At 38.9% G+C, this 18,214-nt stretch overlaps 1 pseudogene; it reads right to left on the reverse strand.

The window, feature by feature from the left end:
- LOC139165454 (uncharacterized) overlaps positions 1-18,214 on the reverse strand; it is a 186,195-nt pseudogene that overhangs the window by 79,636 nt on the left and 88,345 nt on the right.

Here is an 18,214-nt window from a genome sequence, read left to right on the forward strand (position 1 = left end):
CACCTGAGGAAAAAATGGTTCACCGTCACTGCCCTATGCCATTTCTGACAAATGGCTGTCCAATCACTTCTTAAAAACCTTCAGTGATGCAGCACCCACAACTTCCGTAGGCAAGTTGTGATTACTCCTTGATAAAGTTCCATCCCTTATGATGCTTTAAAGCAGGGGCCCGTTCCCTAAACTTGGCAACTTTAAGACTTGTGGACTTCAATTCCCAGAATTCTCCAGCCAGCATAGCACAAATATCTCAAGCATAGCTGGCTGGAATATTCTGGGAGTTGAGGTCCACAAGTCTTAAAGTTACCAACTTTTGGGATCCCTGCTTTAGAGAATTGGATGACCCTGGCCCTGCACTTGTTTGTGACAACTCTTCAGCCCTTTAGAAAAAGGTGCTTTTTGAAAAGGCAACTCGACTTTCTTTTTTTCTTGAAGATGTTTCATTTCTCATCCAAGAAATTTCTTCAGTTTTAACTGAATGGTGAAGAATGGAAGAATTGACATTCTTTACAGTCATCTGGTCGATACCACTATTTCTGAGAGTCATTAAGGCCACATGGAGGTTTTATCTGTGTCCTCCAGGTCACCTGAATAATGCAAATGAGTGTGGAACCTTCTTGGAACTGCTGAACTGCATAGTTAAACCTCCAAGTGTCCAGCCAGAATATAAATCCTTCCATTCTCCACCATTCTCAAGAACTGAAGAAACCACTTGGATGAAAAGCGAAACGTCTTCAAGGAAAAACAAAGGAAGACCAGCTGCCATTTTCAAAACCACCTTTGGGGCAACATGGCTGGGAATCTCCATAGACATTTAGCCTCTTAGATATTGTGTGCATTATTATGTTGCTATTGTGTGTTTGGTAAGTATTTGAGTGGGTTTGGCCAACTGCAAGATGCTCAGGGTAAGGCTGAAAGCTGTATGAACATTACACATTGGCTTTACTTGTCTCGTATAATTATTTGTAGCACTTTACAGTTATTGCCTTATGTTCTTCTCATCTGACTCAACTCTCTGGCATCAACAAGAGAAAGGGACTGAAGCATTTCAAATGGAAATTCTGATGCTGCCAATTGAAACATTGCAACAACTACAGGGAAATCTCTGCAGCAAAAAGAGAATTCTACAAACTGAATGACCTGTCATACAAACTGAGGGAGAAGCTGTGTTACCTCCCAAAAACTATTGTCCCGTTTTATAGATGTAAATGAGCTAATCACCCGATCGGATAGTAATCTTGCTTTATGTCTTGCTTTCCAAGAAATTATTACAATTGGGTCAGTAATTGGTTCAAAAATTGTTTTGGGTTTACTCTGTTTTATTGGATGTGTACAATGAAACAAATGCCTATTTATTTAGTTTTGGTATCATCCAAATTGGACAAGAATGTTAAATACATTTTATGATAAAAGATTTGTTTCTTTGTTAAATGTGGCAAAATTTAACAGTTACTTTTGCCTATTGATTGCAATCTGTTATTTCATGTTTTGTGTACCCAACAAAGGGTGGCTTTATGTAGGCGATTAAACTTCTACTTATATCAGATATTTAACTGATTTTTTTTTGCCCTTCTTAAAAGTAGGCAAAATCTATTATATTTTATTTTGATATGAATTCTAGAAACCATGGGTTTTTGAGAAGGGTTTGGCTTTTTACAATTTTCCCACATTTACCTTGAATTGATATGGTTTATTAAATCTCTAAATTGTGTATGATCGTGTATGAGATTACTCCTTTTTTCATTAAATTTATGCTAAAACACATAATCCTTGTCCTACATCCTTAATCAGGATTTAGAATGTTTTTAATTTATTAGTCTGCATATTTCACTCAACCCATGAGTGAGACATAGCCCTTTGTCACATGTAGTGACATATTTCCTTGCCCCTCCTACCGCTAGATATAGAAAAGGATTGGTCCTTTAAAAACAAAGTATAGGATTCAGCAGAAGTCCAGGGGCTGATGCAGAATACAGTATAGTTTTCCATCTCTCCAACAGCCTCAGATTAATATTTTGGAATCTTTAGGAAATGATGATTCCAAGAAACTGAGACAGAAAATCCATTTCTACAAGAGCATGCACTTTCTATGAAAGTGTCTAGGTTCGCCATCACTGTTACAGGCTATTAGAAACATAGAAGTCTGACAGCAGAAAAAGACCTCATGGTCCATGTAGTCTGCCCTTATACTATTTTCTGTATTTTATCTTAGGATGGATATATGTTTATCCCAGGCATGTTTAAATTCAGTTACTGTGGATTTATCTACCACGTCTGCTGGAAGTTTGTTCCAAGGATCTACTACTCTTTCAGTAAAATAATATTTTCTCATGTTGCTTTTGATCTTTCCCCCAACTAACTTCAGATAGTGTCCCCTTGTTCTTGTGTTCACTTTCCTATTAAAAACACTTCCCTCCTGGACCTTATTTAACCCTTTAACATATTTAAATGTTTCGATCATGTCCCCCCTTTTCCTTCTGTCCTCCAGACTATACATATCGAGTTCATTAAGTCTTTCCTGATACGTTTTATGCTTAAGACCTTCCACCATTCTTGTAGCCCATCTCTGGACCTGTTCAATTTTGTCAATATCTTTTTGTAGGTGAGGTCTCCAGAACTGAACACAGTATTCCAAATGTGGTCTCACCAGCACTCTATATAGCGGGATCATAATCTCCCTCTTCCTTCTAGCTATGCAGCCAAGCATCCTACTTGCTTTCCCTACCGCCTGACTGCACTGTTCACCCTATTTTGAGACTTGTCTGAAATCACTACCCCTAAATCCTTTTCTTCTGAAGTTTTTGCTAACACAGAACTGCCAATCCAATACTCAGATTGAGGATTCCTTTTCCCCAAGTGCATTATTTTACATTTGGAAACATTAAACTGCAGTTTCCATTGCTTTGACCATTTATCTAGTAAAGCTAAATCATTTACCATATTACAGACGCCTCCAGGAATATTACATCTGAATTGGGGCCAGATTAGAGAATATTTCTGTTTATATATGTCTATAATTAAAAATGCCAAGGTATTTTAAAATGTGTTTTAACAAGACCGATATATTTAAGTTTAAGTTTATTGGATTTAAATGTCGTCCCTCTCTGAGGACTCGGGACAGCTTACAACATTTAAGTGAACCACAAAAAAAATATTTAAAATTCAGACCATGAATGTGATCTTTTTGCTTGCTCTGAATTCCATTCCTACAGTAGTATTTAAGACCTCAGAAAATATTTGTTTTTCTCAGCAAAAGACCCAAGTATGAGAACACACAATAATACCTGTAGTTCCTTTATTCAAAGCCAAGCCAATATTGAACATCTTGTTATACCAGTTTTGACTAAGTATTTTAAATATTTTTAATTAGTTAACATGCTTAGCAAACAATTCCCACTTTCATTCTTCAACTACACTTAAGAAACTTGACTTAGCAGACCTGCCAGAACAAATGTAGCTCACAACTGCTTGTTCTATTGTCCACTAACACACTGTCCTTCAACAAAGACTCCCAAAGCTTTCTATCACATTTAGAGCAGCTAAAACTTATAATTTAAATTGTAAGCTGAATATTTAAATGGAACCGAATTTGTGATCTTTGTCACCTCATTTCCATGAACGGGAAAGAATATTCTGACACAAAAATTACATACTTAATTCTGTCTCACCTTTCTTGCTGACCTCTATCCCACACTGCCTTGGGTTTATTTCCTCATCCATCAGAGGGTCAAAGTAATTTCTGCTGCATTCATTTCCTGTGGAAAGTACATGAAGTAAGGGTCAGTGATTATTAGAAGCACATGAACCAAAATGTTAATTTTGAAATCCAACACTAGCATGCAAGAGGGGCATTTCTGCTACTACTTTATAAGATAATTTTTGAAAAACAAAACAAAACAAAGTCTCCTAAGCTGACTGCTTTCATAATTATCATCTAGGAAAAGGTCAGGAAAGGTAATTTTGGAAACAAGTTCAGTCGATGTTACTTTTGCTCAGAAATTAATGAGAAAATTCTCAAATGAAGATGATAGGTTGATTAAAATAACACCCTTAAACCTACTCCTAAACCAAAATTATTCTTGAGATTGGCTCTAAAAGAAACTGTTAAGGAAATTGTATTTCGCAGGTGACCCCTTCAATTTTAACAGTTTTAAGTTTCACCACTCAGCTTTCAACATCTGGTACATCTTTAATACTATTGTCAACCATGGAAGTGTTTAATTACAGAGGGGATTCTGTGAATGCTGCCTCATTAATCTGAGCCGCAATTGTATTAGCTTGGGCTCAGCATCCACATAACAATTTGATGGGATAAAACCACTCGTTTAGCAGTTTCCATTTCCATAGCTGGATGTACATAAGTGCTTCAGGAACTAATGAAATTTATATTTTGTTTTTTAAAAGTGAGGGGAGGACAAGAGAAATAGGTTTGGTTCTTTATTCTCTTCCAGTAATGGTATCTTTAGAAAAGTTCAATTTGTGCTCAACTTTTGTGAAGTGAAGATTGGTGAAGTGAATTTTGCCCCATTTTACATGGCAGTTGTTAAGTTAGTGATGCAGTTGTAAAAAATGATGATGGCTTCTTCGTCACTTTGTTTGTCAAAAGATCGCAAAAAAGGTCACCAAAAAAAGGGGGGATCATATGACCCCAGAATATTAAAACCATCATAAATCCGAGCCAGTTGCTAAGTGTTTGATCATGATGATGGGGATGCTACAATGGTTGTAAGTGTGAAAAACAGACGTAAAGCACTTTTTCCAGTACCGCTAAATGAATTGTTGTAAATCGGGGATTATGTTTAGAAGCAGGCTAACATTTACATTGTTTGTTTGTTTGTTTGTTTGTTTGTTTATTTATTTGTTTGTTTATTTATTTATTGAATTTATAACAGCAATCATAAAACAGCGTACAATAATAATCCAATACTAAAACGATTAAAAACCCATTAATATAAAAAAACCAAACATACATACAGACATACCATGCATAAAATTGTAGAGGCCTAGGGGGAAAGAGTATCTCAATTCCCCCATGCCTGGCGGCAAAGGTGGGTTTTAAGTAGCTTACGAAAGGCAAGGAGGGTGGGGGCAATTCTAATCTCTGGGGGGAGTTGGTTCCAGAGTGCCGGGGCATTGTTTAGTTGACGGGACCCGGAGAAGACCCACTCAGATAATGTTACTGAATGAGAAATGGCAACAACATTACTCTTATTCTCCATCTATAATAGGATTGCTATAATATGGAAGCTTTTGGGCTTACTATGGTAGTAATGATTAAAAGTATAAATTGAAAAGATGTAATCCTTCTGTAGCAATGGCACAACTATACAATTTTGAGGGTGCTACAGTTAGGCAATCTGGTATTCTGCTTTGTTAAGTAGAAAAACTGCAGTGTAAGCTTCACAACTGAATCAGCTAAATATGTTTCTTGGCTTATTGTAGATGCTATTTTTTAATTCTGTGATTAATTTCTTAATAGGAACAAAATAAAGGAATATCTTAACATTCATTGGATGCATATGCCAAGAAACTGTGATAAACATTTGGGATGGGAAAATAAAGCGATTATATTTTTCAAATGTTTTTCCTGAGATAAAATAAAATAAAATGTAAACACACACCCAGAGACACAGGCAAGAATCAAAGTGATACCTTGTCTTACAAACTTAATTGGTTCTGGGACGAGGTTCTTAAGGTGAAAAGTTTGTAAGACGAAACAATGTTTTCCATAGGAATCAATGGAAAAGTGATTAATGCGTGCAAGCCCAAAATTCACCCCTTTTGCCAGCCGAAGCACCCATTTTTGCACTGCTGGGATTCCCCTGAGGCTCCCCTCCATGGGAAACCCCACCTCCGGTATTCCGTTGCCAGCGAAGCGTCCGTTTTTGTGCTGCTGGGATTCCCCTGCAGCATCACAAAATCATGGAAGTCCGGAGGTGGGGTTTCCCATAGAGGGGAGCCTCAGGGGAATCCCAGCAGCACAAAAATGGGTGCTTCACTGGCAACAGAAGTCTGGAGGTGGGGCATCCCAGAGGCGGTGGTGGGTTTGTAAGGTGAAAATAGTTTGTAAGAAGAGGCAAAAAAATCTTAAATCCCAGGTTTGTATCTCGAAAAGTTTGTATGACGAGGCGTTTATAAGACGAGTTATCCCTGTACAAGGAAAACAAAAGCAACAAATACTGCAGAAACATATTTACTTTTGCTTCCCTTTAAAAAAAACAATAATGCCAGCAGCAGCTCTTTCTCAGAGACTAAATGAAATTTTGATATGAAACTAGGTTTAATTTAGATTTCTGGAGTGCCGCACTTTGACTGTCAGAGTCTATTTTTTCCATGCAGTAAGTACAAGACCTGAAAATTTGCTTTACCTTGAGGTCTCAATAAAAAAAAATGAGTTTCATTTTTGTTACTTTATCTGTCAACAACTACTAGGCTGGTATGAGTCCTGGCAGCATGTAATCAAAGTCTTATGTACCGCAATAACAGAGCTAGTCTATCTTATATGGCGCAGTTGTTTTCCTCTAGCACAAAGCATGTATGAGAACATGCTTTCTTGCAGATGTTAGAGTTGGCCAAAAGTGAAAATGGTGTTGCAAATTCTTCAGTGCTAACCCTGCTCCTGATCAGTACTTGCATAAAGACAAATAGGTCTTTAAATAGACTGGCCTTGAATCAATTCACATTTATACTGTTGGATCCCTTTTTAACTTACAGCAATCAAAGGCAATGAAACATCGATAATATAATGCATTTTGCAGCAGTTGGGAACCTGATATATACCATATTTTTCAGAGTGAATCTGATATTCTGAATGTAGCTTTTTTGAAGCTTTTTCCCAGCTCTAATGAGGCACCAGCGAGTGAAGCAATATTATGGGCTTTGCCTGCTTTTCTCATTGCAAATAAATGAATGAATGAATGAATGAATGAATGGCCCCTCTTGAACATGGGTAAAGCCAAATCCTTTTTAACTAGAGAGTTTCTAAACCTCTCTAGATGCTCTTTGTCCTCCTCCATGCTTAAAAAAACCAGTCTATATCTACTGTTGTTTGTAAAATAAATGTTCCTTTTACAGTAAATAGCTACTGGTAACTGTTTTTAAATTCATTCAAGAGAGGACATCATGCTATGCAGCATCTGTGAGGATGGATGAATTTTTTAAAAAATAATCATATTAATAGAGCTTAAATAATAAATCATATTTATCCTGTATATTCTTGAAGCCAAAGGGGAAAAAGAGATAACAAATGGACAAAGAACCACTGTAATTTCAAAATCTGTCATTTTGTCAATAGTAGAACAGCTTAATATACAGAACACATATCAGATAAGACATTTACCTAGAATAAATGGGCCAAATTTATTTATTTACTTATTCGTTTATCAAATGTATATGCCACTTGTTTTGAAGTAAAAGGCAAGAGCAACTTTCATCATAGTATATATGGAAATAAAAACAATTATAACATATAAAAATGGATTAAAATCACAAAGATTTAAAACAAGCCAAAGAACCATGAGTTTAGAACAGAGGTGGTGGTGGTCTTCAGCCAACAGCTTCCTCTTCAGGACGCCATGCCAATAAGCACAGCCAATTTTTTTAGGCATTTTCTGAAGGCCAGAAGTAGGGCAGGCCTCATCTCCTGAATCAAGCTGTTCCAAAAGTGGAGTGTATGGCAGAAAAAGATCTTCCTTGGACTCCTCTACCTACAATTCATTGGGGGTCCATAGTAGACCCTTTCCACCAGCAGGAGTTAGGTGGGCCAATCCTGTTGGGCAAGATACAGTAGTTCTTTAGATATCCTGGCCCCATAGAAAGCTTTAGAGGCAATGACCAACACCTTGAATTGGATCCAGAAGCAAATTGGCAACTAGTGAAATTCAATTAAGAGCGATGTTATACGTGCCACTCAAGGGACCTCCAATTCTGTATACACTGTTACATGCTGTATCAATTGTAGCCTCTGAATACTCTTCAAGGGTAGCCCCATAAAGTGCATTGCAGAAGATGGTTAAGGTTAGAAAAAAAATGAAATATTATCTAGTAGAATTAGAGCTGACTGATAACAACTTCCACGTCAAGCACAGGAAATCGGGAACAGAAATCAGTTTGAAAGTGTACAGGTTTATTGCATGCCAACACTCTCTACAAGGAATTGAACTACTGATGTTCAAAGCTAAGTGGTGGTAGATAACAATCAACAGAGTCCATGTGCAGAAACCGAATCTCATGCTAGTGAAAATGTGCAAGCGTCACGGATGGGGAGATGCGTGTGCACCTCCATTTTTCCTACCGGACCATCCAATAAAATACTTCATAAATAGTGTTGGGCAAACCAAACTTGCAAAGTTTGGGTTTGTACTGAACTTTGCGGTGTTCAGCATGCCGAACCCAAACCCGATTTTTTTAAAAAAATTCATGTTCTGGTTCACCGCGAAGCACCACCTCCCAGATGTCATCTGCTGAGAAGAGGAGGAGTAACCGGGCGCCAGTGGTGGTGGAGGAAGGCGAACACTGGGGAGCTGTCGGCCGGTTGGGAGGCAAAACAGGAGCTGGGGAATCCCACGAAGGGATTCCGGGGGCAGAGCTTTGACGTCACATATACCGGCAGGTTGCTAAGCATGCCAAGGTGATCATTTCCTGGATTCCGGGGGCGGCACTAGAATAATGGAGGGAGGATGGAATCCAGGAAGTGATCACCTTGGCATGCTTAGCAACCTGCCAATATATGTGACATCAAAGCTCCGCCCCTGGAATCCCTTCGTGGGATTCCCCAGCTCCTTTTGCTTGCGGAGCGACTGGGGTATCCTTTTTCGTAAAAATAAAAATAAATAAAAATAAAAAACCTGCAAAAATAAAAAATGATGGGATTCCGGGGGCAGAGCTTTAATGTCATGGAGTGTTCAGAGTTCGGGTTCGGCCGAACCTTGCGTGAAGTTCGCCCGAACTCGCCGAACCTGAACACCACTATTTGCCCATCACTATTCATAAATTAAAAGGGTAATCATTGGCTGACCAACAGCATTTTGTAGGCATCTGATATCTAGTTTTATTTCAAGATTGGAACTGCTGTAGTGAAAAAACTGTCCTGCCCTTTATCCTGTTGAATTCTGGGTTTAATGTTAAAAGTAAAACATACCATATTTTCAGAATATAGGATGGGTCTTAGTTTTGGAGAGGAAAATAGGGGAGGAAATCTGCCTACCAGTCTAATTAATTCAATCAATCAATCAATAGCATCCCTAGTCTGGTCAGCTTCAGCACATTATTTTATCCCCTAGTTAGAGCTTTAAAAATCCTTATTTGGAGCAAGTAGCAATGAAAAAAAGCCTGCAAAGATATAGGGCTGGAAAAAAACATTCTTCAGAGGGAACAGCAATGAAAAAAAAAAACACCTTGCAAGCGGCCAACAAGATCATTAGTGCCTTGTTAGGGCTGGGAAAAAAAGCTTCAAAAAAGCTACATTCGCACCCAAATATTCAGCCTCTTTTAGGGAGCAAAAAGGTGCATCTTATACTCTAAAAAATACAGTAACTTACACAGCAATTACAAAACAAAGAAAGACACGTTAGATGACGCTTCTTCTAGCATGCATTTCTCTAAGAACTACAAGTCATAAAAACAATTATATTTTCAGCAACCATATTGCTTTTTCAGTTTCAGCATAGCAGGTTTTAGGACAATCTATTAGGGGGGAAAGTCATAACACAATGTTTGAATCAACATGGAATGGACAGGTTAGATCAAGGACATAACCATTGTCACTCAAGCTGATAATGATCAAGAGTGAAATCTCACCTCATGGTTCAGCTTGCGCTCGCAACCTGAGTTTTTGTGAGTGAGCGGTGCAAGACTGCTAGTCAGCCTGTCATATCTAATAAGTCCCACCTTGTAAGTCTGATGTGCTGAAATATCAGTATTGCTAATGTTAAAAGCTGGATTTTCAAAGACTTCAATTGAAACTTTCTCATTTTTGCTGTTGTTTGGGGGGGGGGAGTATCAAGGTCAAAAGTGTACCCAAGACAATGACAAATAAAACATTCATTCTAATCCTTCATTTACTTGTGTGGTATCAGTATCAAATATCACCAAAATAGAATTAAATTAAAATTAACTCGTTATTAAAAAGAGTGGGGGGGAACAAATGATTAAAATAATTACAAACAGCATTCTGACAAGCAAGAACAAAATTTTGCCTACAGCCATTTGTCTGTAATTATTTAATTAATCCTTACACAAATTATGAGCAATAACTCATCGAGCAAAGCTCAGCCATCAGAAAGTCAGACGACTTAGATTTCTTCTGCTTAGTTTGTTTCAGAGCCTTCTGTTGGAACTTCTGGAGGGAAATTGTTAAATGAATAAATGAGCTTAAGAATGTAGATCATCCTTTAAGAGCCACAACTAACACGGTATTTTAAATATGGGATGGCATTGAAATGTCACTTCATTTACATCTCCACTAAAGGGGTCAACTACTAACTGAACAACAGAAGTGGAAAAAAAGAAATAAGAGAAAGAGAAGAAAAGAAAAACAAATGCCAAATGAAGGTCATATTAAAATCCTTCACTTAAAAGAATACATCGGTTATATTTTCAAAAGAATGTTCACCCTTTTTGCGTCTAGCATTTGGTAGATGTTTTATGTGATATGTTAAATATATTTGTATTTCCTTCTCTTTTCACTGGGGCCAGTTACATTAAAACATTTATAAATCAAATCAAATAACTATCAAGATAATCAAAACCACTATCTTTGAGTGAGGCGTGTTCTTGAAATAATAGGAAACATTGTTTTGTTTCTTGATTTTGTTCATAACTCCATGAAAACAGAGGACAATCCATTTAGATAGGATGTCAATGTAAGATTGTAATACATTATCTCACTGAAGCTCAAGTGACATTAAGAGGGTTCTGCTCTAATTGGTGAGGACCCTGATTTTTAAAAAGATAAGGACCTGCAGATGGAATTAGCTAATTGTTTTCTGGGCTTCTGTCTTACTATCACCCATTTCCAGAATCTTGGGGATCTCAAACTGTTGGGAGAAATATCCTTCTGGTTCAGTTCCAAGTGGGAGAAAGGCACTGGAGACAAAATGAAGGCAAGAGGTTAATTAGAAAAAGGGTCCATTTACTGATGAAGCAGAAGCACATGGACAGCTGGCCACATGGAGTTGAAAGTGGGGGGGTATTTATACCTTCTCTTGAGCTTTGCACTAGAGCTTCTTGTTCCTGTGCAAGAACATGTATTCTATTGGCTGTTGTCAGACTCCCAAGGTGCCATGTTTGTCTGAGCTGTGTTTGGTTGAAGTTTAAGTTTTGGCTGATGCAATGAAGGGGCATGATGGGCAATTCCTATTGTGGCTGAGGGCTAATCCTACCATTGCGGGCCCCAGGGGAAGAGCCTTCTCTGTGGCGGCACCGGCCCTCTGGAACCAACTCCCCCCGGAGATTAGAACTGCCCCTACTCTTCCTGCCTTCCGTAAACTCCTTAAAACCCACCTCTGCCGTCAGGCATGGGGGAACTGAAACATCTCCCCCGGGCACGTTTAACTTATGCATGGTGTGTCTGTGTGTGTGTCTGTTAGTATTTGGGTTTTTTTAAAAATATTTAAATATCTTAAATCTGTCTGATTACTATGATTTGTTTTACATGCTGTGAGCCGCCCCGAGTCTTCGGAGAGGGGCGGCATACAAATCCAAGTAATAAATAAATAAATAAATAAATTGTTTAGACCTCGGAGCAGGGAATTTTTGCCTATGAATAGAGCTACCTTGATCTCAATAACTCTTTATCTCTTAAATGCTGTCATCTACTAAGGGCTATTTAAAAAAGGTGGGGCTGCTTTCTATCTCCCAGAGCATGTTTCTCAATTTCTCATTCAGGAAAATATAATAGAAATATAGAAACATAGCAACATAGAAAACTGACGGCAGAAAAAGACCTCATGATCCATCTAGTCTGCCCTTATACTATTTTCTGTATTTTATCTTAGGATGGATATATGTTTATCCCAGGCATGTTTCAATTCAGTTACTGTGGATTTACCAACCACGTCTGCTGGAAGTTTGTTCCAAGGATCTACTACTCTTTCAGTAAAATAATATTTTCTCATGTTGCTTTTGATCTTTCCCCCAACTAACTTCAGATTGTGTCCCCTTGTTCTTGTGTTCACTTTCCTATTAAAAACACTTCCCTCCTGGACCTTATTTAACCCTTTAACATATTTAAATGTTTCGATCATGTCCCCCCTTTTCCTTCTGTCCTCCAGACTATACAGATTGAGTTCATTAAGTCTTTCCTGATACATTTGATGCTTAAGACCTTCCACCATTCTTGTAGCCTGTCTTTGGACCCGTTCAATTTTGTCAATATCTTTTTGTAGGTGAGGTCTCCAGAACTGAACACAGTATTCCAAATGTGGTCTCGCCAGTGCTCTATATAGCGGGATCACAATCTCCCTCTTCCTGCTTGTTATACCTCTAGCTATGTATAATATTCTGCCTTTTTAAATATTTCCTAAAATATTTCATTCTTCTTGCAGAAAGGGTGTGTGCTAACTGTCTACACAAACCATAGACCTTTGACCAAGAGAAGAAAGCTTGCTTGAAGTTGTGCTATCAAGAGTAAATTATTTGCCTCTTTGTCTTTAGCATTTCTAGAGTAACAAAGACAGCCCACCAAAAGGAATATAGACATCTTTAGGCACTCCTTTTATTTTGAACCTTTCATAGCTCCCTCTACTCCCTCCCGCCATGGTTGTACTTATCTGTAATGCCTTCCATAGAAGTTCAGGCCCCTCACATCCGGGTTCATAAACTGTTTCAACTCCTCTCCTAAAGACGGGATTACAGAACACTTACAGGCCCAAACAACTAGACTCAGGAACATAGAAAAATAATCTTGAATTGCATAATAAACCATCACGTATCATTTTAAGTAAACTACCATCTTACAATATTTCAGCCCTCCGATTAAAAGTTAGTATAATGCTACTATTAAGCATTGTGTATTTTTGCAAGGGTTATTTAAAAAAAAATTAAAATAAATTTTAAAATTTATTTTTTTTAAAAAAACAGATTGAATGCACTCTGCTAAACAAATAATTCCCTCAACACTGTCAAACTATGAACTAAGGCTGCATTAATATCACTATTAGTTCTCTTATCGTTTCTATCATCCATCTCCTGCCACTTATGATTGTATGATTGTAACTTATTGCTTGTATCCTTATGATTTACATTAATATTTATTGTTCCCTGGTTGCTTATTTGTACCCTATGACAATCATTATTGCACTTCATGATTCTTGACAAATGTATCTTTTCTTTTATGTACACTGAGAACATATGCACCAAAGACAAATTCCTTGTGTGTCCAATCACACTTGGTCAATAGATTATTCTATTCTATTCTATTCTATTCATTGAATGCTATTATTTGTTCTGATCTCTGGTTTAAGACTGTAATAATAAATTGTCTTGTCTTGTAAACAATATATAGAAAATATGTCTCTTATATTATATTGCTTTAAACTCATCACAAATAAAATGCTTGTTTCACAAATCATTCCACTGAATTAATGTAGAAACATGGTTACCCTTATGGATCATTTTAGTCAAGGGCTTATTATGAAAAGCAGTTTTTTCCAAATACTTTCAAATACTATCAGGCTCACAATATTTAGTTACAGTTGCCAGAATTTGTTTCCATAATTTCAAATCTCTACTTTTGAAAAACTCAAAACATTCATGATATTGGTAATTTGATATATTAAGGTACTCATTGCTTTCAGAAATAAAATGAATCAACAGTCAATGAAAACTACATTTAAATAAGATTGATACTTAATTCATGCCTTTAATATCTTATGTATCACGTTGAACGTTATCTTTTATATACCAATACCAATTTTAAAATAATCTTGGTGTTTTAGTTTCTCCAACTTGGTGAACTTTTTCTAATTTTATGGCAATTACACAAGGCCAATTTAGATTTCATTCAAGAGACCAGTGGCTTGGATCTTTCAAGGGTGCTTTGGAACTAAAGCAAATGAGCCAACTCTTTCCAAATGTTTTAGATAAAAATCTCCATCCCTGATTACTATTTGTCTCACCCCTTGATAGCGTGAAGAGCAATTTGTTTATTTTAATTTTAATTTTACTTGATACATCAGGTACAATTTTTATTTAAATTTTCAAAATATTGTCAAACTGTAATGTAGGTGAAATTGGTTTGGTAGGATTAAGCCAACACTCTTCAGCAATAAGCTCTGAATTAGTGCTCTTGTGGCTTGTTTTTTTTAAGTATCTGAAATTCCATTCATAAATGTACATGATTTTTCTTGTAGCTGACTGTAGTGTTGACTGATCAAGGCTGTGGTCACATAAAATTAAACTTTTTTTCTGTTCAGTATATTTTTGAGTACACTGGTGAGATTGTAACCTCTGTTATACTCATATATAATTTTACTAGATTCTGTTTCTAAAAAAACTGAACCCAGTAACAGTGAACTGAAAAATATATTTGGAGAAGCCTTGAGAACATTTTGAGGTCATTAAACTAGAGTGAAGTTTTATTTGGGATACCTTAAATCCCTACCTCCAATCACACAATAAAGAATACAACAATACAATTCTATTTATCTATGTGTAGTTCTAAAGCAATGAAATTGTGTCATCAACCTAAATGAGCTTTTACCAATGCACAGACTTATTGCACAGATATTGTGATGATAAATCTTCAATACCTGAATCTTCAACTCTTGACTGATGGCTTGATTAATTATGGGCTATATGAGCTATTATGGACTATAAATTTGGTCTTGACTTTATTGACCATATAGTTAGGTTTTTGTTTTCTTGACTAGGCATGGAATTCCCATGAGTTTTCTCCAAAATCAAAGTTCAAAAGCATCAATACTCAAACTTTCTGTTTTCATAGCATAGCATTATTTGCATGATTGTGATTTTTGTAGGCATGGACACACCACAGTATCTGAATATATTTTGAAAGCTGTTCCCTCAATTGCTAGTTCGTAGTGTATTTCTGGATTGCTTCTTCCTTTCAAGTTGACGACTGAACCTAAAAGACACAAGCTATCTATCATTTGAAAAGATATTCAGACATGCAGACTTATTTGATGCCACATCTACAAGTCATATCTGTCATCACGTTCTTTTTAATAATTTATCTTTGCTTAGCTTAATATTTAAAATATGTACCAAGGTAATATGTTGAAATAATTTCATTTGATCCACAGATGACATTTTGCTAGGCTATAATGCAGAAAGCAATATAATCTGATACCAAAATTTAAAATGTTGTTGTATTCTAATTTCAGCCATTCCTCAGTTAAAAAGTTTTTATTTATAAAAGTTGAACCTACTGTATGTATGTCAGGGAGAGTAAAGGTGTGCTATTTGCAAGACCTTAAGTTCCTCTTTGTTCCTTATAAGAGCTGAGTTCAACTCTGATCTTAATAAATACGGTCAGTTCACCTTTTGTGTCATTGCCTCTTCATAAATGAATAATATAAGGTGTCAGAAGTGAAGATGAATTCCCATGCAGACTGGTGGCAGGCTAGAGAAACAATAGCTACACTGAATTGCTATGAACTCACTTTGCAATAGAAAGACACTTAGTATGCAAACTCTACCAATAACATTCAGGTACTTAGATATCTAACAAGGTATTCTAATACCTTTTGTCCAGCAAATGTCATCTACTGGAGGTGATTAACTACAAATTAAAGAATTTCCCCCAAGTTTTTTATGTTGATGTATACAGTTTAATCTTTAATACATATGTGCTTTAATCTGATTTATTATTAAATAATTGGAATGGTTTATAAGCCCAGCAAATAAACAGACTGAAGGAAAGTATGGAATTCATTATATAGAAGATATGTTTTTAATTCTTATGCACTGACATTACCCTAAATATATAGAGAAGTTATTGTTTGTCCTATTTTTTTTCTACCATGATTTCCCAAGACAGGTTGTCAAATCTGGCCCTAGTGGTTGCACAGAAGTAACTTTTTAAGTGACACAGATTCAACCAGCAGCCAGCCCATTCAACAAGAGATGCAATACTTGAACTTGGCTATCTTGGTGGAATACACACACACACACACACACACACACACACACAAAAGCACACACACGCACATACAAAAGCACACACACATACACCCCACACACAAATGGGGGAGGGAGAGAGAGACAGAGAGACATAAAATTAGATTAGATTAGATTAGATTAGATTTATTGGATTTATATGCCGCCCCTCTCCACAGACTCGGGGCGGCTCACAACAATGTTAAAAACAGTACATAGTAACAAATCTAATATTTAGCAATCTAAATTACAGTTTTAGGTTAAAAAGTCCATAAAAGCAACCCCAATATATAAAAAAAACAAGCACACAATCAATCATACACCAAAACTACATGGGCAAGGGGGAGATGTTTCAATTCCCCCATGCCTGACGACAGAGGTGGGTTTTAAGGAGGTTATGAAAGGCAAGGAGGGTGGGGGCAATCCTAATCTCTAGGGGGAGCTGGTTCCAGAGGGTTGGAGCCACCACAGAGAAGGCTCTTCCCCTGGGTCCCGCCAGATGACATTATTTAGTCAACGGGACCCAGAGAAGACCAACTTTGTGGGACCTAACTGGTCGCTGGGATTCATGCGGCAGAAGGCGGTCCCAGAGATATTCTGGTCCGGTGCCATGAAGGGCTTTACAGGTCATAACCAACGCTTTGAATTGTGACCGGAAACTGATCGGCAACCAATGCAGACTGCGGAGTGTTGGAGTAACATGGGTATACTTAGAGAAGCCCATGATTGCAGAAAAAAAATATTGTTTTGTCAGATGCAATATGTTCTTTGTGGGATTTTTCCTGACCTTTTCTTATAATGTACAGTGATCCCCCGCTCGTTGCGAGGGTTCCGTTCCAGGAACCCCCGCAACGAGCGGGTTTTCGCGAAGTAGCGCTGCAGAAGTACAAACACCATCTGCGCATGTGCAGATGGTATTTTTACTTCCGCAGCGCTAGCGAGGAGCCGAAGATTGAGGACTCAGCTCGGAAGCTGCACGGGTGTTTTAAAAGGTCTCCGCCAGCATGGGGGGCTTCTTAGCATCCCCCCAAACCCGAGTTGGGGGTTCGGGAGGTGGTAGGAAGCCCCCCATGCCGGCGGAGACCTTTTAAAACACCCGTGCAGCTTCTGAGCTGAGTCCTCAAGCCAAGCGCAGAAGTTAGCCTTGAATCCCTTTGAATCCCGCCGCTTCTGCTGGATATGGGCGATGGGGGGGCGAGCTGCCATAGCCCCTGGCTTCCGCGCTGCTCGTCCCACCCACCGCCCGTATCCAGCAGAAGCTGCTGGATTCAAAGTGCTGCTGGGAGCCGCAGGCGAAAGGAGCTCGGGCATCGGAGCGCGGCGCCAGGCATTGTTCTCCGGACCCCGCCCACTCAGCCCCGCGGCGGCCCTTTCCCTCTCCAGGCTGCGGGCGGGGTCCGGAGAACAATGCCCGAGCTCCTTTCGCCTGCGGCTCCCAGCCCACCGCCTGTCTCCTGCTGCCCGGTTTAGCCAGGACACGAGCGGCGAAATGACTTGGAGGAATGTGAAGCTGAAACCATTCCTCCAAGTCATTTCGCCGCTCGTGTCCTGGCTAAACCGGGCAGCAGGAGACAGGCTTTGAGTTTTGGCTGCGGGGGGAGAAGTAGGACTTTCCTAACTCCCTCGCCCCGCAGCCAAAACTCAAAGCCTGTCTCCAACGCGCGCTACGATCTTCCGGGCGAGCCAGGCTCAGCGGATCAAGGCAGCCGCTTGGGCCGAGAGGAGCCGGCCTTGATCCGCTGAGCCTGGCTGGCCCGGAAGATCGTAGCGCGCGTTGGCTGCACCGGCGGCGAAATCGCTCGCCGCTGCAGCCAACGCGCGCTACGATCTTCCGGGCGAGCCAGGCTCAGTGACGGAAGGCAGCCGCTTGGGCTGAGAGGAGCCGGCCTTGATCCGCTGAGCCTGGCTGGCCCGGAAGATCGTAGCGCGCGTTAGCGGATCAAGGCCGGCTCCTCTCGGCCCAAGCGGCTGCCTTCCGTCACCTGATTGCTCTTCGCCGGCGGGATGCAAAGTGCTGGGGTGGGGGAGTGTCCTGACAGCCCCCCCACCCCAATGCTTCACCTCCCGCCGGGCAAGAGCGCTCGGGTGGCAGCTTCTT

Source organism: Erythrolamprus reginae, chromosome 3 (genome assembly GCF_031021105.1).
Source record: "Erythrolamprus reginae isolate rEryReg1 chromosome 3, rEryReg1.hap1, whole genome shotgun sequence".
Classification (NCBI taxonomy): domain Eukaryota; kingdom Metazoa; phylum Chordata; class Lepidosauria; order Squamata; family Dipsadidae; genus Erythrolamprus; species Erythrolamprus reginae.